This window comes from Mustela putorius, unplaced genomic scaffold, assembly GCF_011764305.1.
Source record: "Mustela putorius furo isolate JIRA1106 unplaced genomic scaffold, ASM1176430v1.1 tig00003926_pilon_pilon_pilon, whole genome shotgun sequence".
NCBI classification, from domain to species: Eukaryota; Metazoa; Chordata; class Mammalia; order Carnivora; family Mustelidae; genus Mustela; species Mustela putorius.
This window is the reverse complement of record NW_025422071.1, coordinates 328,835-355,421: the sequence shown is the minus strand read 5'-3', so window position 1 is coordinate 355,421 and position 26,587 is coordinate 328,835. Positions and strand designations below refer to the sequence as shown.

Here is a 26,587-nt window from a genome sequence, read left to right as displayed (position 1 = left end):
TCCTGTGGCTAGCTCCTTTGTGTCATTTTAGTTCAACTCATTGTTCTATATTTCCTGGTTCATCCAGTTAAAATACATCCCATTTGTCACTCAGACCTTTTACTGTGTCCTGTTTTCTTTTGCTGTGATCCTATGCATTAATCACTATTGGATCACGGTTCTTATATAATGTTTGTTTAACATATTTATTTTCTCATTTTTTTTCTGCATTAGAATATCTGCTCCATAAAAGTCATAGACCCTTGTCCTTTTTCTTTTCATGTAACTGTGTCCCCAGGTCTTAGAGCAGAGCTGGAGTTGCATGATAAATCTGTGAGCGAATTTTATATGGGAGATACAGGGACATTTAGTTCAATCTCTGTTTGTCCATTGTTTTTGTCAAGGAATGGTTGGAAACACACACACCATTGTGAGCTCACACCAATCTTTCTATGGCTTTTCAAAACCCCCTATGTAGTGTGCAGATTATATGCTTCACACCTAGGTTTTGGTTTTTTGGTCTCGATGAAATGGGACAATGTTTTCAGGGTCATAGCTCATAATTTCATATGCCCTCTTTAGTACTCTCTTAAGGTTCTCATCATTACAGAGTGATGGTTCTGGGGATTCTGTCTGCTGGGGTCTCGGTGGAGATCGTATATAGTGATATTTATAAGTCCATGTATCTGGGAAGAGTGTTTTTACGACTTCTTGGCAGCTTAGAGAAACTTCAATCTTTGGGGGCCAAATTTCCATGTAATTTTCATAGCATTAAAAGCTACTAATTTCAGATTATTGGGTAAGTTTTTAAAATGATTAATTCCCAGGTTACGTTTGGAATTATGGCTTTGTTTGCCATCCCTGATTGGCAGCTAGTTAAGTAAAGTAGCTAAACTTTTAAACTCTACTGTGGGTTTAATTTGAAGTGAATGTCACTGCAATCTCTCATGGTTAATGGTTCTTAATTACCATGCAGCTTGTCTGGTTTGCTCATTTATTTTCCTGTGTTCCAACGGACCTCTTGTGGATCTCCCAACTTCTGGCCTTTTGGGGATTTGTACTTGAACTGGGTTCAGAGGAGGAAATACCCCGCTGAGTACAGGGATAAATATTTTTTCCATCTAACTGAACTCACTATCTCCGATTATATGTATACTTGTTGTGGTACCTTGTTACCACTGAGAACACATGATACAGTATTAATTAAAATCCAGGTTTACATTAGTTTCACATCCTCTTTCTATAGTTTCTGTGTGGTTTTGAACAAATGTATAATGATACATACCTCACTGTTGGTATCGGTACAGCCTAGTTTAATTGCCTGAAAAACCCCCTTTACCTCCTCTAATTTGTTTCTTCTCCTCTCCTCCTGCACCCTCCTCTCTCACTCCCTCAGCCCGGGATCTTTTGACTGTCTAGCGTTTTAACCCTTTTCAAGGCACCTGGCTTGCTAGGTTTCTAGGCATCTGAACTATGATCTCGGGGTTGTGATTCTCGCCAAACCACCATGGGGTTAGAGAAGACCTGGTCACAAATAAAAATTTTGGTTTACTTAGCAATAGAGTTGAACAATATGCATTTTAAGGGTCTTTCGAAGTGCATTTAAGGTGGAGTCTTAATAATTCATACTTTAATTGTCGAATAATCCATTGTGTGTGGGTGTGGCAAAGTGTACCTGTTCACCTATGAAGGAGATTGGATTGGCGTTCCAAGTTTTGGCACTTCAGATAATAAAGCTTGCTGTAAACATCCGTGTGCAGGTTTTGTGTGGACACTAGTTTTAAGCTCTTTGGGTTAAATACAAAAAGGAGCACAATTACTGATCTTATAGTGAGAATGTGTTAGTTCTGTGAGGAAACGCCAAGCTGTCTCACCACAGTGCCTCCCATTTTGCATTCTGACCAAACAGTGAATGAGAGTTCGGTTATGTCCCACATCCTTGCTAGCATTTGGTATTACTATTGCTTTGGATTTTTTGTTATATTCTCCGTGATATGTAATAGTACCCGTGTTTTAAATTTGCAATTTCTTAATGACATACAAAGTGGAGCATCTTTTTCAAGATCCTTTTTTTTTTTTCTTTATTAAAGATTCTATTTATTTATTACCAGCACAAGCACAAGGGAGAGGTAGCAGCAGGCAGCGGGAGAGGGAAAAAAGCAGGCTTCTCTCTGCCGGGGGCCCAGTGGTGGGGTTCAGTCCCAGGACCTGAGCTAAAGGCAGATGCTTAACTGACTGGGTTTCCTAGCCCACCGCTCTTTTCACATTTTTAAATTAGGTTTTTGATTTCTTGTTGCTACTAAGACATCTTTATATTATATTTCTTATTTAAAAAGTCCTTTACCCATGGATGTGTTTTGTGCAAATATTTTCTCTACTCTGTGACTGGTCTTTTCATTCTCTCTCTCTCTCTTTTTTTTTTTTTTTTAAGATTTTATTTATTTATTTGTCAGAGAGAGAGCGAGCGAGAGTGAGCACAGGCAGACAGTGGAAGGCAGAGTCAACAGGTGAAGCTGGCTCCCTGTGGAGCAAGGATCCGGAAGTGGGACTTGATCCCAGGACACTGTTATCATGACCTGAGCCTAAGGCAGCTGCTTAACCAACTGAGCCACCCAGGCGTCCCGTCTTTTCATTCTCTTAACAGTGTCTTTTACAGAGAAGTTTAATTTTAACAAAGTCCCTCTCATCCATTTTTTTCTTTCGTAGATCATGCTTTTGGTTTTATATCTGAAAAGTCATTGCCAAATCCAAGGATCCCTACATTTTTTCTTATGTCATCTTTAAGAAGTTTTGCATTTTACGTTTAGGTTTTGTGAAAGGTGTTAAAAGTTTGTTTTTATTCTTTTCATTTGTTTGTTTTGTCTTATCAATGTCCCATTGTTCGGTTCCATTTGTTGAAGACTGTCCTTGCCATTGAGTTGCCTTTGCCTGTGTGTGTGGATGTTTTTCTGGGCTCTCCACTCTGTTCCAAGCGCCTGTCTCTTTTGCCAGGCACCTTCTGTCTTAATCACTATAGCTTTAACAGTAAGTCTTGAGATTGGGTGGTGGCAATCCTCAATTTCCTTTTTTTCCCCGCTCTTTAATATTTTGTTGACTACTCTGGGACTCTTGGTTTTCCAGTTTTCCATCCAAATTTTAGAGTCAACATGTTGGTATCCACAGAATAACTTCCTGGCATTTTGATTGGGATTGCATTGAGTCTGTCGATCAGTTTGGGAAGAACTGACCTCTTAACAGTATTGAGTGTTCTTACCCAAGATTATGGACTTTCTTTCCACTTCACATCTTACCTTGCTTGTTATCTTTCATCAGAATTTTATACTTTTTCTCATATAGATCTTGTGCATATTTCGTTAGATTTGCACCTAAGTATTAATTTTTTTTTTTTGGTATGCTAATGTAAATGGTCTTGTGTTTTTTAACTTCAAATTCCCACTTGTACATTGCTGGTATATACGAAAGCAATTGACTTTTTAAATTTTTTAATTAAAATTCAATCTCGTTAACATATAGTGTACTTTTAGTTTCATGGTTAGAATTTCGTGATTCATTGATTGCATACAACACCCAGAGCTCATCCCAACAAGTGCCCTCCTTAATACCCCTCACCCAGTTACCCCAACTTTCCCCCCTCTCCAGTAAACCCTCAGTTTGTTTCCTGTAGTTAAGTCTCTTGTGATTTGCCTCCCTGTCTGTTTCTATTTTTCCTTCCCTTCTCCTATATTCATCTGTTGTTTTCTTAAGTTCCACATGTGACTGAAACTATATGGTATTTGTCTTCCTCTAGTTCCATCCATGTCCTTGCAAATGGCAAGATTTTGTTCTTTTTGATGGCTGAGTAATGTGTGTGTGTGTGTGTGTGTGTGTGTGTGTGTGTATACCACATCTTCTTTATCCATTCATCTGTTGATGGACATCTGGGCTCTTTCAATAGTTTGACTATAAACATCGGGGTGCTTTTGCCCCTTCAAATCACTTTGTGTACTTTGGATAAAACATCTAATAGGGCAATTGCTAAGTCATTGGGTTGTTACATTTTTAACTTTTTGAGGAGCCTCCATACTGTTTTCCAGAGTTGCATTCCCACCAACAGTGTAGGAGGATTCCCCTTTCTCCACATCCTCGCCAACATCTGTTGTTTCCTGACTTGTTAATTTTAGCCATTTTGACTGATGTAAGGTGGTGTCTCATTGTGGGTTTGATTTGTATTTCCCTGATGCTGAATGATGTGGAGCTCTTTTTCATGTGTCTGTTGGCCATTTGGATGTCTTCTTTTGGTCTGTTCATGTCTTCTGTCCATTTCTTGACTGGATTTTTTTGTTTTTTTGGTGTTGAGTTTGATAAATTCTTTATAAATTTTGAATACTGGCCCTTTTGTCTGATACATCATTGGAAAGCAATTGACTTCTGTATTTTAACTGTGTATTGTGCAGACTTGCTATAATCACTTGACTAGTTTCAGGAGTGTGTGGGTGTGGGGTATGAAGTCTTTGTATTTTCTGTAGACAGTAATGTCATCTGTGAACAAAGTTTTATTCTTTCCCAGGTTGTATACCTTTTGTTTCCTTTTCTTACCTTATTTCATTAGTTTGGCCTTCCAGTATAGTATTGAATAGTAGTAGTAGGAGGGACATCCTTGCCTTGATTCCCTGTCTTCTATTTTCTCAGTATTAATATCATGTTAGCTGTGGATTTTTGGAGATATTCTTTATCTAGTTGAGGAAGTCCTCCTATTCCTAGTTTCCCTGAGGGTTAATAATGAAGAGGTGTGGATTTTGTTAAAATGTTTTTTTTTCCTCCCTTCATTGATATGATCATGTGATTTTTTTTTTGTTGATATGATGGATCACATTGATTTTCTAATGTTGAACATTTTCTAATGTTGCATACCTGGAATAAATCCTACATGAACCTGGTGTATAATTTTTTAAATATAGTGTTTGCTTTTATTTGCTAATTTTTGTTGAAAATTTTTTGTGTCTGTGTTCATGAGAGATACTAGTTTGTAGTTTCTTTTCTTGTAGTATTGGTTTTGGTGTCAGGGTAATAATGATCTCCTAGAATGATTTAGGAAGTATTCCTTCTAGTTTTACTTTCTGGAAGAGATTTTAGAGAATTGTGTAGTATTCCATAAATGTTTGGTTGAATTTACAGTGATTGGGATTGTTAGCAGTAGCCCTCCCTTCTTTCATCTGATATTAGTAATTTATGTCTTCTACCTTTTTTTCTTTGTTTGCCTGGCTAAGGATGTATCTGTTTTATTGATGATTTCAAAGAAACAGACTTGGGGTTTTTTGATTAAAAAAAAAAATTCCTGGTTTTAATTACATTGATTTCTGCTCTAATTTTTATTTTTTCTACTTCCTTTAGGGTTTTTTTTTTTTTTAATGATTTTATTTGACACAGAGAGAGTCAGTGAGAGAGGGAATACAGGCAGGAGGAATGGGAGTCGGAGAAGCAGCCTCCCTGAGCAGGAAGCTCTGATGCAGGGCGCTGTCCCAGGACCCTAGGACCATGTCCTGAGCCAAAGGCAGATGATTAACCAACTGAACCACCCAGGAGCCCCTCCTTACTTTAGATTTGATTTTGTTGTTGTTGCCTAAAATGGAAGCTAAGATTATTGACTTTAATCTTTTTTTTTCTAATATTTGCATTCAGTACTGTATTTTCCCTTTAAGCAGCATTCCACACATTTTGCTACATTGTATTTTATTGAGACTGGTCTCCTGTCATTTAGAAGTGTGTCATTTAATCTCCATGTATTTTGGACTTCTTCAGCTATCTTCTGTTACTGATTTTTAATTCCATTGCGGTCTGAGAACATACTTGGTATAATTTTTATTTTTAAAAATTTGTTGTGTTTTTGTGGAATTATTCCAGAATTATTCTGTCTTGATGAGTGTTCCATGTGAGCTTAAGAAGAATGTGTGTTGCACTATTACTGGGCGAAATTGTCTGTGTACATCTGTTGTACGGTAATTGATGGTGGTGTTAAGTGTGCCATGTCTGGACTGAATGTGCACATCTGTCAGATCCTTGTTGCCCTGCTGCTGGATCGGCCCATTAATGATGGAGAAGTGTGGAAGTCACCAGCTGTGATAATGGAATTGTATATTTCTCCCTGCAGTTCTGTTAGGTTGTGTCTCACCTGTGTTGATCAGGCACACATACGTTAAGGATAATTGTGTCTTCTTGGTCAGTCGATTTCTTTATCATTATGTAATGCTGCTCTTTATGCCTGATAATTTTCCTTCTCTGAAATGTGCTTTGTCTGAAATTCATGTAGCTACTCCATTGTTCCTGTGATTAGTGTTACTTTGGATTTTTTTTAATGTATCCTAGCATTTAACTTGTTGATATTTAAGTTGTTTCATTTTTCATCAAAATATAATTCACAAAGCATAATAGTTGCCATTTTAAAGTGTATTCTTCTCTGGTTTTTAGTATATTTACTGTGTATATGGTACATACGTCACTTCTGTCTAATTCCAGAATGCTTCCATCACCCGAAAAATAAACCTCTTAGTTCCAATTCTCCCCTCCCCTTATTCCCTGGCAATTATGAATCTACTTTCTGTTTTTATGGATTTGCCTTTTCTGGAACATCTCATATCTGTGGAATTGTATAACACATGACCTTTTGTGGCTGGCTTCCTTTAACCTGAGAGTAGAATGTTTTCAGACTTCACTCGTGTTGTAGCATGTAACAGTTTATTCCTTTTTATGGTTGTGTAAGAGGCTCTTCCACATTTTACGTATCCATTCATCAGTTGATGGACGTTGAGTATATACTCTTTTGGCTGTTATGAGCAGCGCTGCTGTGCACATTCATGTACAGGTTGTGGCAGGAACATGTGTTGTCAGTTCTGTCGGTGTCATACCCCTAGACGTAGAACTGCTGGGTAATTGTACGTGTGTAACTTCTTGAGGAGCTACCGAGCTGTTTGCTGCCTTAGCCAAACTATTTTACATTCTCACCGACAATACAGGAGGGTTCCAGCTTCTCCGCCTTCTTGCCAGCACTTTTCTTCTTCTTTTTTTCTTTTTCTTTTTCTTATTTTACCATAGTTGTCCTAGTGGGTGTGACGTGGCATCTGCATGTGCTTTTGATTCGCATTTCCCCAATGACTAAGGATGTCGAACATCCCGACATGTGCTCTTGACCGTCTGTGTATCATCTTTGGAGAAATGTCTATTCAAAAGTCTTTGGCTTGTTTTTAAATTAGGTTATTTGTCTTTTTGTTGTTGAGTTCTAAGAGTATATTTGCATATTCTGGTTATTAGGTCCTTGTCAGACAAATGATTTGCAGATACTCTCTCCCATTCTCTGGGTTGTCTTTTCACGTTCTCCGTAGTGTCCTTTGACACACGAAAGTTTTTATTTTGATCAAGTTCAGCTTATCTAATATTTCTTATTGCTTTGTGTATCATGTCTAAGAAAGCTTTTCCCGATCCAAAGTCATACAGATTTTCACCTGTTTTCTCTGAGTGTTACAGTTTTTACTCTTACATTTAAATCTTTGATCCATTTTGAGTTATATTTTTGTGTATGTGTGACGTTGATGTTCCAAGTTCATTCTTTTGCATGTAGATATTCACTTGTCCCAGTAGTAGGCACTCGAAAAGACTGTTTTTCCCCCCATTATGGTCTTAGCATCCTTGTGAAAAATTAGTTAACCGTAAATGTATGGGTTGTAAATACTTTCTTTTTGAATACTTGGGAAATCTACACTATAAAGTAAAACCATTCCTAAAGTAGTAAAACCATTCTAGGTTAAGTGAAATGGGTCTCTATTATGGCACTGTGAGTTTGGGTTTGTTTTTCACAGCAAACACTGCCTAACCCAGTATTCACAGATGTTCCGAGTTATTTAGTCATGTGTTATGCAACTTTTGTTTATCTGAGAACAAATGCATAAATGGTAAGTTGAGTACTAATATTACCTAATAGCATTTGTTCACTGAGGCTAAGTTATATGATTTATTTATTTATTTATTTATTTAAGATTTTATTTGAGAGTGAGAGAGTGCGGGAGCAGGAGGAAGGGACAGAGGGAGAAGCAGGCTCCTTGCTCAGCAGAGCGCCTGATGTGGAACTCAAACCCAAGAGACTGGGTTCATGACCTGAGCCAAAGGCAGATGCTTAACCAACTGAGCCACATAGGCACCCCAGTTATACAATTTAGAATGCCATCATGAAGTTCAAGAACTTCAACAATGTGTAACTGAGGCAGGGAAAGTGATCGACCTAAAGGTATACAGTTGTTGAGTAGGATGGCCAGGATTATGAACCGAGACCCCCTCCCGTGATGTACTACATAACTATGATGTAAGGTCTGAGATGGTCTCAGGAGAGAAAGGTCCAGGCTAATTTGGTCACCAGTGTAAGAAGCAGGTGGCTTTCTGTAGATGACTGTGAAATTACGGTTTGGTATGAAGTCCTTCTCTCTGACACTAGCAGGGTCAGTCTTTGGTTGATTAACTAAAAAAGTCAGTTTAAACAAGTACTCTTAGGGAATGGTTCATACAGTTTTTTAGCATTTTATTTGGAAAAAATATATGTACATTTATTCTCCATTGAAACAGTGCCAGGTCTTTTCTCTGGAAACTGGCCTGCAGATTACATTTCTGAGTTATCACAGCACTTGGGTCGCTCAATAGGTTAGGCATCTACCTTCGGTTCAGGTCATGACCTCAGAGTCCTGGGATGGAGTCCTGCATTGGACTCCCTGTTCAGCAGGGAATCTCCTTCTCCCATTGCCCCTTTCCCTGCTCATACTGTCTGTCTGTGTCTCAAATAAATAAAAAGAATCTTTTAAAAAAAAGCTTTCTATGTTGTCTTTTTTTGCATTCAGTCAGTTTCTTTAACTGAATTGAGTGAGAATCCTGTGATCACTCCCTCCCTGCCTGGTACTTGGTCATCTCACCCATACCTAACTTAGCAAAAATTTTCTTATTGATTTTTTTGTATCAAACCTTTCCAAAGTAGCTGTGTTAGTTTTCAAAAGAACAGTGATTTTTTTTTTGCAGTCATATTTTGTTGGTTTACATAGTGTTTAATGAAGCTGTATAATTACGAAGTAAGTGTAGGTGTCCTTAACTAGTTTGGGAATCATCACATTTGATTCTTGCTGACTAAACAGGTCATGGAGTAGCAGAGTCACAGGGGAAGTAGATAGTAATTTATTGCCTCTAAGCATATAAGCCTACCCGGGTATCACAGAAATGTAAAGGGGAAACACAGGATAGCTAATCCTGTGAGACCAATACTTGGAAATAGGTTATGAAAGATTTGGAACATCTGTTCAATGGGACACTCAGCATGCACATAAAATATTAATAGAAATGTATGTGTTTTACGTAAAGACATTCAAGTTATATTTTTAGATGGGAAATTTTTTTTAATAGAATGGGTTTTTATTTTTTATGTTTTTATTCTTTTTTAAGATTTTATTTATTTATTTGACAGAGAGGTCACAAGGAGGCAGAGAGACAGACAGAGAGAGGGGGGAAAGTAGGCTCCCAGCTGAGCAGAGAGCCTGATGTGAGGCTTGATCTCAGGACCCTGAGATATGACCTGACCTGAGCCGAAGGCAGAGGCTTAACCCACTGAGCCACCCAGGTGCCCCTAGTTGGGAAATAGTTTAGAAGAGCATGAATATTTGTGTGTGTGTGAGTGTGTGTACACATATGTGTGTGTACACACATACATAGTGAAGGTCTGGGGTTTCCATTCAAGATGGTGGCATAGGAGGATCTTGAACTCATCTCTTCTATGAAATACACACTGAATCTATAGCTCCATATGGAAAAATTTCCTGTTGAAAAAACCCTACAACTAGCTGAGTGACTCCTACACATTAGGTGAGTAAGGAAAAAAACCTATGTTGAAGTAAGAATCAGTCTTGCCATAAACCCCACCCCTGGTACAGCGACCTGGGATTGGGAGGGTACTCAAAACCCCAGGCTTCTCCCTGAGGAGCAAAGTGTTTGAGCCCCACTTCTGGCACCCCAACTTCCAAGACGTACATCTAAGAGACAAGACCCCAAAACATCCAGCTTTGAAAGCCATCAGAGCTTGCACCCATGAGACCCACAAGGCTATGGCAAACTGAGAAACAGTTCTTAAAGCAGTCGCGAGAGTAGACTGACCCACCCTGGAACTCAGCACAGAAGCAGCAGACTGAAATGGGTTCAGATTTCCGTAAAAGAGGCTCATTTGCTTATCTTAAAGCCCTGAGGGGCAGGCATCTAATTTAACATGGATCTGGGAGCCTAGTAAGGTATTCTCCAAAGATGGAGCTGATGGGTACCATCTTTGCGCTGCCCCTCTACCTCGCTTCTGCTTTCTGGTATCTCCTGGAAAGGAGCTTGAATGCTCGTATGATGCCCCGAGGTTTGCAGTTGCTACCCAGGGTATACCTCTAGATCACCTGGCTCTAGAGGCCAGCAAGACTCACACTCACGGTAGTGAGTATCACAGTATTTACAACAACCAAGACTTGGAAATAACTAAAGTGTCCACCAACGGGGTGAATGGATAAAGAAAATGTGTGTGTATACGATGGAATATTACTCAACCATAAAAAGAAGGAAGTCTTGCCATTTGCAACAACATGGATGGACCTTGAGGATATTGTGCTGAGTGAAATAAGTCAGACAGAGAAAGGGAAATACTGTATGATCTCCCTCACATGTGGAATCTAAAAAACAAAACAAAATGAAGTCATAGAGAACAGATTGGTGGTTGCCAGAGGCGATGTTGTGGAGGAAATAGATGAAGGGGTCCAGTGGTATAAACTTCCAGTTAATAAGATAAGCCTTGGGGATGTAATGTACATCATAGTGACTGTAGTAAATAATACTGTGTATTATTGTATATTAATTTTATTATTTTTTATTAGAAATATGTATTATTAGCCCCAGGGTTACAGGTCTGTGAATTGTCAGGCTTACACACTTCCCAGCACTCACCATAGTACATACCTTCCCCAATGTCCACAACCCCACCACCCTCTACCTACACCCCTCCCCCCAGCAACCCTCAGTTTGTTTTGTGAGATTAAGAGTCTCTTATGGTTTGTCTCCCTCCCAATCCAATCTTTTTTTTTTAAAGATTTTATTTATTTATTGGACAGACAGAGATCACAAGTAGGCAGAGAGGCAGGCAGAGAGAGAGGAGGAAGCAGGCTCCCCGCTGAGCAGAGAGCCCGATGTGGGGCTTGATCCTAGGACCCTGGGATCATGACCTGAGCCGAAGGCAGAGGCTTTAACCCACTGAGCCACCCAGGTGCCCCCCTCCGAATCCAATCTTGTTTCATTTTTCCTTCCCTACCCCCACACCCCCCACTTTGCCTCTCAAATTCCTCATATCAGGGAGATTGTATGATAATTGTATTTCTCTGATTATTTCACTCAGCATACCCTCTAGTTCCATCCACGTCATTGCACATGGCAAGATTTCATTTCTTTTGATGACTGCATAGTATATTATATATATATATATATATTTAAGATTTTATTTATTTATTTGACAGAGATCACAAGTAGGAAGAGAGGCAGGCAGAGAGAGAGGAGGAAACAGGCTCCCTGCTGAGGAGAGAACCTGATGTGGGGCTCGATTCCAGGACCCTGGAATCATGACCTGAGCCGAAGGCAGAGGCCTTAACTCACTGAGCTACCCAGGTGCCGTATATTATTATATATTTAAAGTTGCTAAAGCTTAAGAGTTCTTAGCACAAGAAAAAAAATGTGTATGTTTGGTGATGGATGTTAACTAGTCTTAGGGTGATCATTTCACAACAGATAAAAATATGGAATTTTTATGTTGTACGCCTGAAACTAACATGTGTCCATTATATGTCAGTTTCTTTAAAAAGTAATTGATATTTTATTTTTTAAAAAATTATTTATTTATTAGACAGAGATCACAAGTAGGCAGAGAGGCAGGCAGAGAGAGAGAGACAGGGAGGCAGGCTCCCTGCTGAGCAGAAAGCCCAATGTGGGGCTTGAATCCATAACCCTGGGATCATGACCTGAGCTAACGACAGAGGCCTTAACCCACTGAACCAGCCAGGCACCCCAAAAGTAATTTATATTTTAAAGAGAAAGACTAGGGCACCTGGGTGGCTCAGTCAGTTAAGCGTCTGCCTTCGGTTGAGATCTTGATTTCAGGGTCTTGGAATGAACCCTGGCATCAGGCTCCCAGCTCAGCAGAGAGCCGGCTTCTCCCTCTGCCCCTCCTCCCCCACTTGTTCTCTCCATCTCTCTCTCTCAAATAAATAAATAAAAAAAAAAAAAAAGTAAAGAGAAAGACCAAAACAAAGTCTGGAAGGATGTGAATCGCTGTGTTTTAATAGTGAAGAAAAATAAATATTAACAGTGCTTAACTGCAGAGCATTAGAGAGTGGGTGATTTTTTTTTCTTCTTACATAAGTATTTCTCTCTTTGTTACTTTTAAAATAAGTATTTCTCTGGGCTTCGGTTGAAAGTTTGACAGTGAACCCTATTTGTTACTTTTAAAAAATTAAATTAAGAAGAAGCTGTTTCTATTTTGAGAAGAGCCTCTTTGAAATGTATAATTAAAAGAAATAAAATGCCTGTAGAGTTAGGCAACTGGAGAGAATGGTCTTGGTGAGGGGCCCCCTTTCCCATAATCTTAGGAAGTGAGCAGACCCCCTGATGTCCCTGTGTGTGTTTCCCCTGCAGTAATACGGCCTCTTATTCTTTCTTCTCTGATCTTATTTTTCTATGTAAAATGTGGTATCAGTGCAATCATTTTTTCTTTCTGGTTTAATTTTCAGGAAGATTTCGACGTCGATCACTTTGTGTCTGACTGTAGGAAGCGTGTCCAGCTGGAGGAACTAAGAGGAGATCTGGAACTCTACTATAAACTTTTAAAACAGCCATGGTCGAGCTCATCAACAAGGATTATGCAGATTTTGTCAACCTTTCCACAAACTTGGTAAACCTGAAATTCACAAGTCCTACACACACACACACACACACACACACACACACACATTGTCTCTCTCCTTCATATTTATTAAAAGGGCAGAGTTTTTAGAAACCTTTCTGTTGATTACCCCACCAACCCCACCAGAAACTTGAAGAAATTACCAATTTCATTAATAAAAGAACTAAACTTTTTGGAATACATTTTTTGTTTGTTTTAGTTTTATTCATTTAAGGTTGCTCTAGTTTGATTATGTTTCAAATTCATTAGTCAACAGTGAAAAGTAAAGGATAATAATACCCAAGGGGTTGTTTTATTAGTTGCTAAGTGATTACCCTGAAGTCTTCCTTGATTTAGACTAATTTGTAGGAGCAAATGTCCACCACTCTTACAATGTTTAATTTACTCCCAGGTATATCTGTTAGCCAGAGCTAGGTTGAGGGAACATTGGCCAATATTGATATTTAAAAAGTTTGGTTTTATAAAAATATAAGAATGATTTGCAGTGAGCTTATCAATTGTTTGTAAAAGCTGTTTAGAAATGTTGAATTTTGTTACTTGGCAGAAAAGTCTCCTTGTTGATGCTTCATTTTGTTTTAAAATCTGTTTGTCCAGAGAAGCACAGAAAGTTGCAGCTCCGTGGGAATTTCAAGAAGCATTAAAATTAATGATGCACATTTGCTTTTGGGAAATATACCACTAAGATAAATATCCCAATAGGATTAAAAACCTAGAAAATTTTACTTCTGTTTAATTTCTATTTTTTCTCAAGGCTTATAATAATGTTTAAGAGAGACGTAGCCCGTCAGACTTTCACATCAGCTGGCTGAGTATCATCAATTACAGACAGAGAACTGTTCACCTTCTGTGAAAATTTTTCACATTCATTTAAAATCTCATCTAAAGGCAAATTGTTCTTAAGGAAACTTTCGTTTCTCATGACTTCCCTTATTTTTGTAGTTCCATGTATTTCAACAGATTTTTTTCATATTCTATGAACAACATTAATGGCCAAATAACACTTCTGTTGTTTAGCTAGTTATGTAGCAAAATACGGTTGTGCCAAAAAGATAACTTAAATCTGGTACTGCTTTGATCGTTAAATAGATACGTCACTATTACTCCTTATCGTGATGTGTTTGTGCCAACCTGGTTTTGCCTTTAGGTTGGCATGGACAAAGCCCTCAATGAACTTTCTGTGCCTTTGGGACAGTTATGAGAAGTTCTGGTAAGTCCCCAATTAATGAAAACAGTCTGCTGTGACGCCTGTTGTCCTCGTCGGCTTTTCTCTAAGAATTCTTTTCATCTGTTAGTTTGGTGGTACTGGTGGTTGTATTTTAACGGTTCATGATTATAATATTCACCTTCAGAAGAGTTGTAAATGATTTTGTTTTTGCATATGCTAAAAACCTAAAAAAACATGTTCGATTTGAAGAAGACATATTCTCAGAGTAGACAATCTTAAAATGTCAGGGAAGAGGAAGCATATTTCCAAATTCAACTTATTAATGCCACTTTGGTCATATGTAAGTGGTTTCTAACTTACGAATGACTTGTATTTTAACAGTTTGTAATCTTGTAAATATCCCCCCCCCTTCCCCACGTAATCTACGTGTGGTTAGGTTCCTGGGCTGATCTACAAAAACTGTGTAATCCCTAATGGAACTGAAGGATAATATAAATAAAATGTAATACTCAATAAATGTTACATTTGCATGTTCTCTCAGAAAAATCTCTGTTGTGGGAATGGGACTCCCCACCTCTAAGCCATTGGGAATAGGAACTCCACCTGGGTGAAGAGTGGAGGGGCAGTTGTGGCATCACTTCTAACAGAAAACTGTGTGCTGCCCTGTCTCCCCCCCCCCACCCCCCCCCCCCGTCTGTGTCTGGTGCCCTGACTTACGGCCTCTGTCCGTTCTGATGCCCTGTCGTAAACTTGTCATAAACGACACCATCCTTCCTTGTGTGTCTCCTCTAGCTTGAGTGGCCTCGTGCATCCCTCCCCTAAGACAGTGCCTGCACCCTAGAGAGAATATAAGGAGAACATAATTTAAGGGAAGACACAGTACATGGTTAGAACCAAGAAAAATGCGGAGTAATGGAAATATCAGTGCTGAGAAGCCTAGGGGAGGGGCAGGCAGGAAAGAGTTCGTGAAACAGGTATAAATCTTGAGTTGTGCCTTGAGGTAGCCAATACTTTCCATGGTTTATGTCTCTTTTGAATTTTACAAAATCTTGTTAAAGGTACTTTTCCTTAGAATGGAAGGGATTTTTCGTGGTCCGCTGCTGGATTCCACACCAGCCGCTGTGGGGCTCTCCCACTGCCTCCTTGGTGTGCCTCTTCCTCCCGGGGCCTCATAGTGGTGTTGTTTCCCAAGCCTAGCCTTCCTTTGGCCTCCCACTCTTCTCTCCCTGGAGGCAGATTTGCTCTACTCACACAGGCTCCCGTCCCACCTCACCCCCTGCCATCACTGTATCCCCTCCCTTTTCCATGGCCTGTTTTTATGGCCACTTTGGTCCTGCTCAGGCACAGGCCTGACCTGCCTTTCTGGTCCCAACTCTGAAGCTGTTCTGTGAGATTCTCAGACCTCTGAGGGATACGACTATATCTGTCTTCATTGTATCCCTGTGGGCTGCCACAATACTGACATCCAGGAGGTGTTTCATAATGTTGATGGAGTGAATTAATTCACCTTCCTGTGGAATTTTTGTGATATGCCTACTTCATTCTAGTTGTTTCTGTTAACCTTTGTTTTGGCCCTAATTCCTAATTATCTCTTTATTCATTAGCTTCTGGACATGTTTCTCTACCTCTGTGCTCTGTCTTTTTCTGGCCTTCTGTTCTTCATTCTTGATTCCTGGTATTTCCATACCCACATTTCATCATCATGCATCAGTGCTTTGACATTCTCTCGTTCTCCAAAATATGCAGAATCTAAAGACCTCATCTCAGTGAAGTTGGCCCTCCATTCCTATTTTTGCTTCTCTCCAGAAGGAAGCCTGCAGTGCACATGGCTGTGTGCCTGTCTGACCCTGCCCCTGAGTATGTCTGCACTTACATCTGCTCCCCATCCCCTCCCCACCTCGGCAGCTGTGTACACATGGCTTTCAGAGTCCGATTCGAGCCCCGTCGCATTTCCAGACTCTCCTGTACTTTGCTTCATATTATCTGTTCTCCATTCTAAGCCCCCTCATCCCCAAACTTTCACTGTATATGTGTCATTCTTCTTCTGGCCATGCGACCCTGCCTTCGTGTCATTATGCCCCCAGATCATGAGTCCCCTCAACAGTAACTATGTCTGGTATATCATGGTTTTTTTTGTTTGTTTTTTTATCAATATCTGCATAGTACTGGTGCACAGGTATTAAGTTCTGTGGAATTGAATGAGATGTAGGAACTTGATAATGTGACAAAACAATGTCTGTAATACGTTTTATTTTTTATTCTTTTAAAGAGTCTCAGGTCATCAGTCAGTGAAGGAATTCGGGCAGTAGATGAACTAATGTATAAACAACAGGCCATAAGGAAGAAAAAGGTACCCTCCAGTAGATTTCTTATGCTGCATGCCAGTTGAAGCCCTCTCCTCTTTTCTCCACGAACTTGTCAGCACTATTCAGCTTTTTTTCAAAGCTCTCACGCATGTGCATTTTATGCATTACGTCACGTTATCTACCTGAAATAATAAGACAGAATTTCAGAGGTACCCACACAATCTCAAGATCACCCACTTTTTCCAGAACAAGAAACCGTGATAACTGTTGTCGGTGCAGCGCTTGACAGTTAACGACTGTATAAATTGTCAGCGGCCTTGTAAAGAAAATAGGCCTATATTAGAGACTAGGGGAGAAGTGGGCTTTCCAAAGCAAACTCAGGATTCTGCCGTAGGTTTGTTGTTATTTTATGATCCTGTGTTCTTTATGTTCTGGTGTTCACTTTAATTTTTTCGATTCCCAGTAGTTAGCATGCGGTGTTGGCTTAGTTTCAGGTGTGTGAGACAGGCAACGGCTCTGTACATCTGAGGGCTGACCCCGGGAGTGTGCCCCTTAGTGCTATCTCCAGTTTCAAGTGTCCCCGATGTCATTCATGATCATAACGATGTAGGGGCACAGCGGGCATTGGGAGTCTGGGCTTCTGACTCTCGCCTGCTGCTCTGTACTATGTATTCTATGTGTATTATTAGCATATTTGTTAAAATCTCAGTGGGGAGAAAGCCTGTTTGAGGGACCTTCTGTTTAATTCGCCTCTGGATCTCCTCACAGCTTTTGTCCAAAGAATGCTTGTCATGCGCTTCCAGACAAAACAGTAAGCTTTATGAGAGCAGGGTGTATTTCTTGCTTTATTTTCTCGTGTCCCCCTCCTCCCCCACCCCCCGTCGGAATGAATGTCGAGCTCCCAGGGGTGTTCAGTAACTATTTATTGAATGGATGACTTTGTATTTTTTTGTTCTTTAAGGATGAGAGTTTTCATAATGTCCTTCAACCTCTTTGACAATATTTGTAGTGTAAAATGTCTTTAATGATTTGGTGCTTGGCCATATAGGTATATGCACATGTAAACTGAGAGGGTCAGTACGATCGGAAGCCAAAGTTAAAACATGAATAAAGGGCCATAAGAAAACAAATGGAGGGGCGCCTGGTGGCTCAGTTGGTTAAACGTCCGACTCTTGATTTTGGCTCAGGTCATGATCTCAGGGTCATGAGATTGAGCCCCACATTGAGCTCTATGCTCAGCAGGATGTCTGCTCGAGATTCTCTCTCTCCCTCTGCCCCTCCCCTGCACGCGCACATGCAGTCTCTCTCTCTGTCAAATAAACAAATCTTTTTTAAAAAATAGGAAAGAAATGCCCATAGAAAGAGTCAGGATGGGGAAAAGAAGAAATAAGAGTATAGAATATGAGAAAGAAAAGTCTAGGGTTTTTTTTTTCTCTATAAACTTGCAATAGAATATGGAAGTATGCTTATTCTAGAACTAAGATTTGCATTCTTGAGAATTCTGTGTTTCATAGAAATATTCAAAATATAGCATGCCCTATATATTTGAAGTTAACTTTTGGTCTTATATTTTTCTGCATTTAGCATGGGAAATAAAGATGATTAAGAGTAAAGATGGTGACGTTTTTTGTTTGCTTAATTTTTATTTTTATAGATGTGTGTGTTGAGGCTTATACAAGTTATTTGATCAGTTGAAAAGATTGAAAAAAATCTTAAATTCACAAAGTTCTAAAGAAACCTCTGCACTAGAAGCAAGCAGGTAGCAGGTAAGCATTTTTTTTTTAACTAAGTAGCACATAAATTAATACTTCACATCCAGTCTAATTAGGCAGGGACGGCTTAGTTAGAATTCATTTCTAAACAAGAAGAAAATCCAGGTTTGTGGCTAGAATGTAGCTCCAGGAGAGTGGAGAGCATGAAATGGTGAAATCTATAACACGTTCCTATAAACCCTTTGGTTATAGACCACAGTTCCAACACGTCATTATGCTTGCAGTTGAAAAGTATATTGGAACTACCTTCCCTGAGGACTAGCAAAGTCCTGTTGATCTTTAAGGCATACCTACCATTCATCTTGGTTTTTTTCCATCTCATTTTTTTTCCTAGACATGCCCAGAGTATTACCATTGATGTATTTTGCACCAGCATTATATTATTATGAAACAGTATAGGGCACATCCAGTTGAAATTTACAAACAGGAAAGAAAAGCTTATGAAATAGGAAAAAGATGATGGCTCTCTTTGTTATACTGTGATTGTCTTGTTCCCTTCCTGGTGTGAATTTTCAATCAGCCAGGGTAGATGAGTGACTCAGAAAATGAGTAGTTAGGTCCTGTCAGCACCGTGAGACTCACAGTGGTGCAGTGGGAGTAGCCCGGGCTGGTTCTGCACATACCAGCTGGGCTGCCTGCGTCAAGGTCGCCTGGTGCCCTGCGTGCCCTGCGTGCTCTGTTATGTGAGGCATAACTGACAGTTTGTCCTGAAAATTGATGGCGTGCAGGTGCAGGTGCCTGAGCGCTGTAAGGCATGGGAGGCGGTGGGGGTGGCAGGTTTTAACTTTGGGAATTACACTTCTCTAATTGTCTCTACTAGCCCTCTCTGGACTAGACAGATTTTGGAGAGAATTGCCACAGAATTTAAGCAGTTACACTTTCATGCTGTTCAGAGCAAAGGCATGCCTCTTCTGGACAAAGTAAGACCAGTAAGTGTTGGTTTCGATTTTCAATTTGCTGTTTGCGAATTTCCTGGATGATTTTGGATTGACCTAGCATTGCCCCTGATAATTGCTACTTTACAGGATTTTGAAGCTAGCTTTGAATTTTTTTTTTTCAGTATCTCCTGCTTGGGACCCTTCTTCCATTATGTCACACTAGATAGATTTTGTGTAAAGACACAAGCGTAGTCTCCAAACTATGCAAGTAAAATTAATTCTGAATTTCATGTAACTTGACACATCATATGATGTAGTCAGAGTTCATTTATCCAAAGCCCTTGACTGGGTTTAAATGCACGTTTGTCAGATTCACTCCGTAGCTTAAGAGGCAAATAACTTTTTGTCGTTCCGTAATTGTCTAAACTTCACTTTGATGAAGCCGACTTACTTTCAAAGAAATCATACTGAGGGGATGCCTCAGTGGCTCGGTCAGTTAAGCCACTGCCTCTGGCTTAGGTCATGATCCCAGGGTCCTGGGATCGAGTCCCACCTTGGGCTCCTTGCTTGGCAGGAAGCCTGCTTCTCTTTCTGCCTATGCGCCTTATGTGCTTGTGCTCTCTCTCGACAAATAAATAAATAAAAACCTTTAAAAAAGAAAGAAAGAAAGAAAGAAAGCAAGCAATCATGGGGAGAAGAGATTCATTGTTATTCTCTAGGAAATGTTGGGATTTTAATCTTACATATATTCTGGTAGAATTAGAGGCTCGATTTATATATATAACACATATGTATATAAATTATACACATATATTTGAGCTTTTAGAAACTGTTGTGCCTGGACCTTCTTTACTGGTCTCTCTGTTTTTGCAGCGTATAGCCCACATTACGGCCATGCTGCAGCAGTCCCTGGGAGGCTGTTGCCAGAAGGGCTTCAGACTTCCAATGTGGACATCATACAGCACTGCCTCCGGACTTAAGCTACATTTGACAAGACACGGGATGCAGAGGCGTTAGTTGGTCAAGTACTGGTGAAACCGTACATGGATGAGGTTTGTGCCCCCATGCACCTCATTCCACAAACACAGAGCATCTAATCTAGCTTCGTTTCTTGACTGGGTGCGAGAGAGCTCAGGGCTCTTCCTTGAAGATGCTCTTAGTTCCTGCTCTTCTGGATGTAAGAAAAGGTTGGTCCCGCTTGGAGCCCATCAGCATGGCAGGAATCAGGCATGCGCTCTTTTCTCTTCCAGTGATGCCATAACTCAGGGATCATCTTAATTTAGTAGGGGTGAGGGACTTGCCTAGGAAGAAGGTACGGATCAGAACATTTTCAGGTCAATTTCCATTTCCATAAGTTATACGTTAATGAAGTTGCCGAAAAGCGTGACCCCACCAAGGCGCCCGTGCCCACGGGAGGAGCTGGAAGACAGCTCTGTACACAGGGAAAGTCTATGAGGGGAGGCGTCTTCGCAGAATTGATGTGGCTTAAGTCTTGAAGACCATGGGGGAGTTTGCCAGGCTAGGAAGGTGGGGGGGAGGGAATATTCAAAGGGCTTTGATGGGCGAGTTAGCGGGGTAGTACCTTAAGTCCGGAACTTGGTTACCCAGTGTTCTTGACCTATAAGGATACAGTTAAATACAGGGAGTCAGTGTATCCTGCCTCTGAGCGGCCGGAGTATGGGCTGCACCATGTGAGGCCGCCAGCAATCAGCAGCTTCCAACTTAGAGAGCGTCGGTTTCATCTAGTTCAGGCTGACAGAAGTCATGAAGCCAGTCTCAGCGTTTGAGGGCTTTCTTCCAGTCACCTGCCAGTGCGAGTGCTCTTTCTGTCCGGTAAGTATAAAGCTACCCACCATGACTTCAGGATGAAAGGCTTCCAGTTTTAAAACGGGACAGTATCCCAGTGATAGAAGTGAAATTGAAGGATTAATTTCAGTAATCTTCTCAGCTTCATTAAGACTATAAAAGTAAATGATCTGTCAGTTCTTTGTATGTATCCTATTATAGTTCATAGCTCTCTCTGTGGGGGTGAAAAAGATCACATTATTCTTTGTCACTAAATGAAAATATTTTAGTTGTTTAATTTATGTCCTTTTCATTGAACTGAATCTAATATGCTAAATTAGGGAAGTACTTTACGTTTCCGTGTCGTTAAGTGAACTGTGGCCACGTTTGTATTTTAAGTTTGTATGCTTGTCATTCACCTCCTGCAACTCAGCCTCACCAAAAAAATAATAAAATACTAAAGCAAAATAAGATGTGTTTTCTTCCATCACTTTCCATCTCAGCCCTTTCCCTGTTCTGGAGACGGTAGAGGATAAGGCCAGGGCGAAGATGGTACAGAGCTGTTGTCTGCGGATACAGTATTTTGCTTTTAAGCTCAGAAGGGAAGCAGATGAGTGTGTGTGATGTTTTAGCTTCAGGCCAGTCTCTGTCCCTCAGCCTCTGTGTCCCCCAGGGTTGGAGCAGTATTCCCAAATCCCGGGACCCAGATTTTCATGCTGTTGTTACTTACCTCCTGTTTAGAAAGCATACTGAGTGAGGAGGAGGAAGGACGAAGTGCATTTGTAAGGTTTACTCGATTTTTTTCTCTGTAGTGTATAGTTCATACTTCTCTTTTAGGTGCTTTAAAAACAAACAAAAACACAAACAAATAAACAAATAAAAATAAAACGCTCTTCCTTCTGCTAGGTGATTGTAGAGCAGATCGTTGAGTCTCATCCGGACGGCCTGAAGATCATGTATGCTAATAAGCTCCTGGAGTTCGTTCCTCACCACTGCCGCCTTCTTCGAGAGGTCACAGGAGGAGCCATCTCAAGGTGACGTAAAATGCTGTGTATGCACCTGAGCTCAGTTTAGTGACCACCTGTCACCTCCTCATGTGCCGCTGCTCCCTGGCTGTCCTGTCTGACCCGGGAACGTGGGAACGTGTGCTCTTCCCTATTTGTTACCAGTGCTGTGAGGCAGGTGTCGCTTGCCTGGGTTTACAGGGAACGGAATGAAGAGTGGGGACGAATCTCAACGGTGACATTTGTGTGACTCCAGAGCCTCTGCTTTTCTCTTGTCTATACTTTCTCCTTAACCAGGTTCAAAATCAGAATTGGTTTCCTTCCATTATTGTGATGTCATCATCGGTCTAGAAATACCAATTCATTTTAATTCAACACGTTTTATACTGATGGCAATTAAAGTCATGTTCGGTTTTCCCTCCCTCTCTTATTTCATTTCCATGGCTTTCCAGTTCTGTTTCATGAATATCCCATTACCTTCCACCATCTCCGTCATCCCAGTCCAGTCCTTTGTCGCCTTTTGTTCGAGGGTAGCGGGCTCTCCCCACCTGGTCTCCCAGCTCCACCTGTCCCTCTTCATTGTAGCCCTCAACTGTCCCACCTGCCCAGCGCTCTGCAGCCTTCCTGAGTCGCTCGTGGCTTCTCATCGCCCACAGAGGAGCATCCATTCTTCCTGCGCAACCTGTGACCCTTGGTGCTTGAGTCCTAGTGGTTCTCCGCTGTAGTAACTTTTTTACTGTGGAACTTTCCCCCATATACCACTATGGTTCCTGGCCAGACAGGAGCGCTTGACCTTCCCTAACACACCTGGTACAGAAGATCCCTGACTTCACCTTGGTTCAGTTTATGGTTTTTTTGACTTTTTATAATAGTGCAGAAGTGATATGCATTTAGTTCGGATCTTTTCCCAGGCTGGCGATCTACAGTAGGGTCCCCTTTTGTAATGCTGGGCAGGGGCACCGAGCACAGCCCCCAGCAAACCACGTGATCACGAGGGTCAGCAACCAACACACTTGAACCGTCCTGTTCTGGCTTTCAGTGCAGTGTTCAGTAAGTTACATGAGATACCAGACATTTTATTGTGAAATAGGCTTTGTGTTAGAGGATTTTGCCCAATTGTGCAATACTGTAAGTGTTCTCAACACATTTAAGTTAGGCGGGGCTAAGCTCTGATGTTCAGTCGCTTAGGTGTTTTTCCATGCATTTTCAACTAAAGAGATTTCCAGCTGAACAATGGGTTTATTAGAAGCCGAGGCCGTCATAAGCCGAGGAACATCTGTCTATACTGTGCGCCTCTGTGTTTTCCTTCATTGCTTCCTGTCTCATATCCCTTTGTCTTTCTGTTGATCTGTCACGCCACATGAAGCTCCAGTCAAATACAACTTCTTTTTTTTTTAGGTTATTTATTTATTTACTTATTAGAGAAAGCATAAGCAGAGGGGGAGGCAAAGAGTGAAGCAGGCTCCCCACTGAGCAGGGAGCCCGATGTGGAACTCGATCCCAGGACCCTGAGATCATGACCTGAGCCACCCAAGCGCCCCCAGGCTATGGTTATTTCAAGAAAAAGTCCTATTTGTGAATTCTTCATCTAGTGAAGATGAATTAAAATCAGAAAGTCAACTCTGCCACCTTTAAAAACCCAGGAACAAAAAAAATTCCATGACCAGGTATAACCCTATCCACAATAAATCACTTTCAATCCAGTCCTGAAAACTAATACAGAGTAGGAAGAAAGCATTACAGAAAAATTTTGTTTTCATTAATCAAGCTGGAAAATAATGGGCCTTACACGAATGCCCTTTAGGAAGACAGTTCTTATAGTTTTATGTTGATGGAAACTAACATTACATTTGAAATGCATGTTAAAACCATGACTGTAGACTAACTACCACTTTCAGTCATCAGAAGATGAAAAATGGTCAAGAGTCACCCAAACTGAATCCTGGTTCCTCCTGGAAAATGTGTTCCTAAATATTTTCCCCTTGAACTACTGTGCTCTTTCTGTATCTTACACAGCAGACACTGCGATGCACAAACACATCCAGAAGGCCTTTGAGGGCTGACAGCCTGCTGGAACAATGAGGAACTCACCCGGGTTTCTGCCTTTCTGCCGGGCCCAGAAAGTTCTGTGTAACCCAGGTGACGTGTCATGAGAATACAAGTGTGCCCCACACCGTACGTATCACCTCCTCAGGGTAGACACCAAAATCCATGTTCCTATATGAAAATCTGAGATGCGTACATAAATCAAGAGTGATTCTGTCATCTTGAAAGAAAAACACACTGTTGCGCTGCCACATGCCTCGTTTCTCCTCGAGTGACTGCAGGAAGTAGGGATTGCAGTCAGAAGTCTCAGAAAGAAAAATTAGAGTAAGGGCAACACCTGAAGTTTACTCCTGAAAATACTTGGAGAACGACTGTGACCAATAAACCAGGGCTTAGTTCATGAGACTATGTCAATGAGCTTATACAATCCCATGTCCTGGTCAAACCCTCATGTCTGGGAGATGGAGGGACATCTTCATCTTCCAGAGCTACTATTAGGGAAAAAGGTGGAGACAATACTGACTGAGTCCCTACTTCAGCAGGAGAGCCAAAAACACCTTGCCCCTCCATAATCCCAAATGAAAATAAACATCTCGGGGCGCCTGGGTGGGTTAAGCTTCTGCCTTTGGCTGGGATCGAGCCCCACGTCGGGCACTTTGCTCAGCGGGGAGCCCACTTCGCTCCTTCTCTCTCTGTCTGCCTCTCTGCCTACTTGTGATCTCTGTCTGTCAAATAAATAAAATAAATAAAATCTTTAAAAAAGAAAAGAAAAGAAACATCTCATTTTACTAGTGTGCAGCAGTGACTATGCAGGAGAAATTATTATATTATTATTAGATGAAATTATTATTATTATTATTATTGTACTATATTGTTAACCTTTTGAATTCGGACACCTAAAATTTTTAATAAAATATGAAGGCCTTTTTTTTTTAAGATTTTATTTATTTGAAAGACAGAGATCACAAGTGGGCAGAGAGGCAGGCAGAGAGAGGGCGAAGCAGGCTCCCTACTGAACAGAGAATCCGATTCGGGGCTTGATCCCAGGACCCTGGGATCATGACCTGGGCTGAATGCAAGAGGCTTTAGCCCACTGAGCCACAAAGGCACCCCATGAAGGCTTTTTTATGTTTTTTTTAAAGATTTTACCTATTAATTTGACAGAGAGATCACAAGTAGGCAGAGAGGCAGGCAGAGAGAGAGAGGAGGAAGCAGGCTCCCCACTGAGCAGAGAGCCCGACGTGGGACTCGATCCCAGGACCCTGGGATCATGACCTGGGCTGAAGGCAAGAGGCTTTAGCCCACTGAGCCACCCAGGCGCCCCATGAAGGCTTTTTTTAAAGAAAAAAAACTTCAGACTATATCTTTATCCTAGAAGTTCCCACTACAACTGGCTTCTGTCTTGGCCAACATTTAGCCATTCAGATAAAGTCTGTATTTAGTGCTTCGTGTGTATGCATGTGTAAAATAAGAGGACAGTCATAAATCTTTAAGATTGTGTATAATAACCGTGAAATAAGGATTCTTGATACACAAGGTCTCGCCTGGGGAAAACAGCTGGAGAAAAGTATGCAGTTTTCAAATGACGGAGGGGGAATACGCATTCGGTTATGAGAAAGGGAAGGAGAACAAGACCAAATATTAATAAAAGGGAAAAAAGCTTTTTCTGCCATCTTTCCGTGCCGCAGTAACAGTGTGAACAAATGTCCCACAGATGCCCTCAAGAACATTAACACTGCTGAAAGGGGGGGCAAAGGCCAGGTTCTTAGGAGGCCCTGCACCAAAGTCATCGTCCCGTTTCCTCACTGTGATGACGAAGCATGAGTACATTGAAAAATTTGAAATTCTTGATGACCACAGAGCTGGGAAAACTGCTGTGAACCTCACGGGCAAGTTAAACAAGTGTGGCATGACCAGCCCTAGACTTGTATAACTGAAAGATCTAGAAAAGTGGCAGAATATTTCCATCCCCTCAGTTTGGTTTCACTGCATGGAAAAATTCTTCTGGCATCATGCACCATGAAGAAGGAAGAATCCAGGCAGGAGGGAAAATCCTGGGATTCCTCTTTCCTAGAAATATAATATACATGGCACGTGAAATGCCTCAATGGGAAAAAAAAAGGAAAATAAATTACAGTCAACTAATGTTTGACAAGGGTGCCAAACAATTCAATGGGGGTAAGAACAGTATTTTACTCCCAAGCAGCCACATGCAAATAATGAAACAGGAGTCCTGCCTCACACCATACAGAGAAAATAACCCAAAATGCATCAAAGACATAAATGTAAGCATTAAAATGATAAAGTTCGGGATGCCTGGGTAGCTCAGTTGGTTGGACGGCTGCCTTCTGCTCAGGTCATGATCCCGGAGTTCCCAGATAGAGTCCTGCATCAGGCTCCAAGCTCTACAGGGAGTCTGCTTCTCCCTCTGACTTTCTCCTCGCTCATGCTCTCTCATTGTCTCTTTCTCAAATAAATAAAATCTTTTAAAAAATAAAAATAAAGTAAAATGATAAAGTTTTCAGAAGAAAACACAAAGGTAAATGTTAGTGGTCTTGAATCTAACAACGGCTCCTCAGCCAAACACCAAAGTCAAGCAACTTAAAAAAAATAATAAACAAATAAATGGGACTCAACCAAAATATCCCAGTTTTGTGCTTCCAAGGACCCCATTGA

The 26,587-nt window shown here is 40.8% G+C and overlaps 2 long non-coding RNA genes across 4 annotated transcripts; both read left to right on the top strand.

The window, feature by feature from the left end:
* Positions 1-11,610: 11,610 nt before the first annotated feature.
* Positions 11,611-13,137, top strand: LOC123388934. Its single transcript, XR_006603449.1, has 2 exons — positions 11,611-11,664; positions 12,783-13,137. It is a non-coding gene; the product is annotated as an uncharacterized LOC123388934 (long non-coding RNA).
* A 4,716-nt stretch (positions 13,138-17,853) lies between these two features.
* On the top strand, positions 17,854-22,300 carry LOC123388933. 3 transcript variants are annotated; one of them, XR_006603446.1, is made up of 3 exons: positions 17,854-18,185; positions 19,019-19,127; positions 19,950-22,300. It is a non-coding gene; the product is annotated as an uncharacterized LOC123388933 (long non-coding RNA). The 3 variants fall into 3 exon arrangements; XR_006603447.1 differs by having other exon boundaries at positions 17,854-18,192; XR_006603448.1 differs by lacking the exon at positions 19,019-19,127.
* The last annotated feature ends 4,287 nt before the right edge of the window (positions 22,301-26,587 follow it).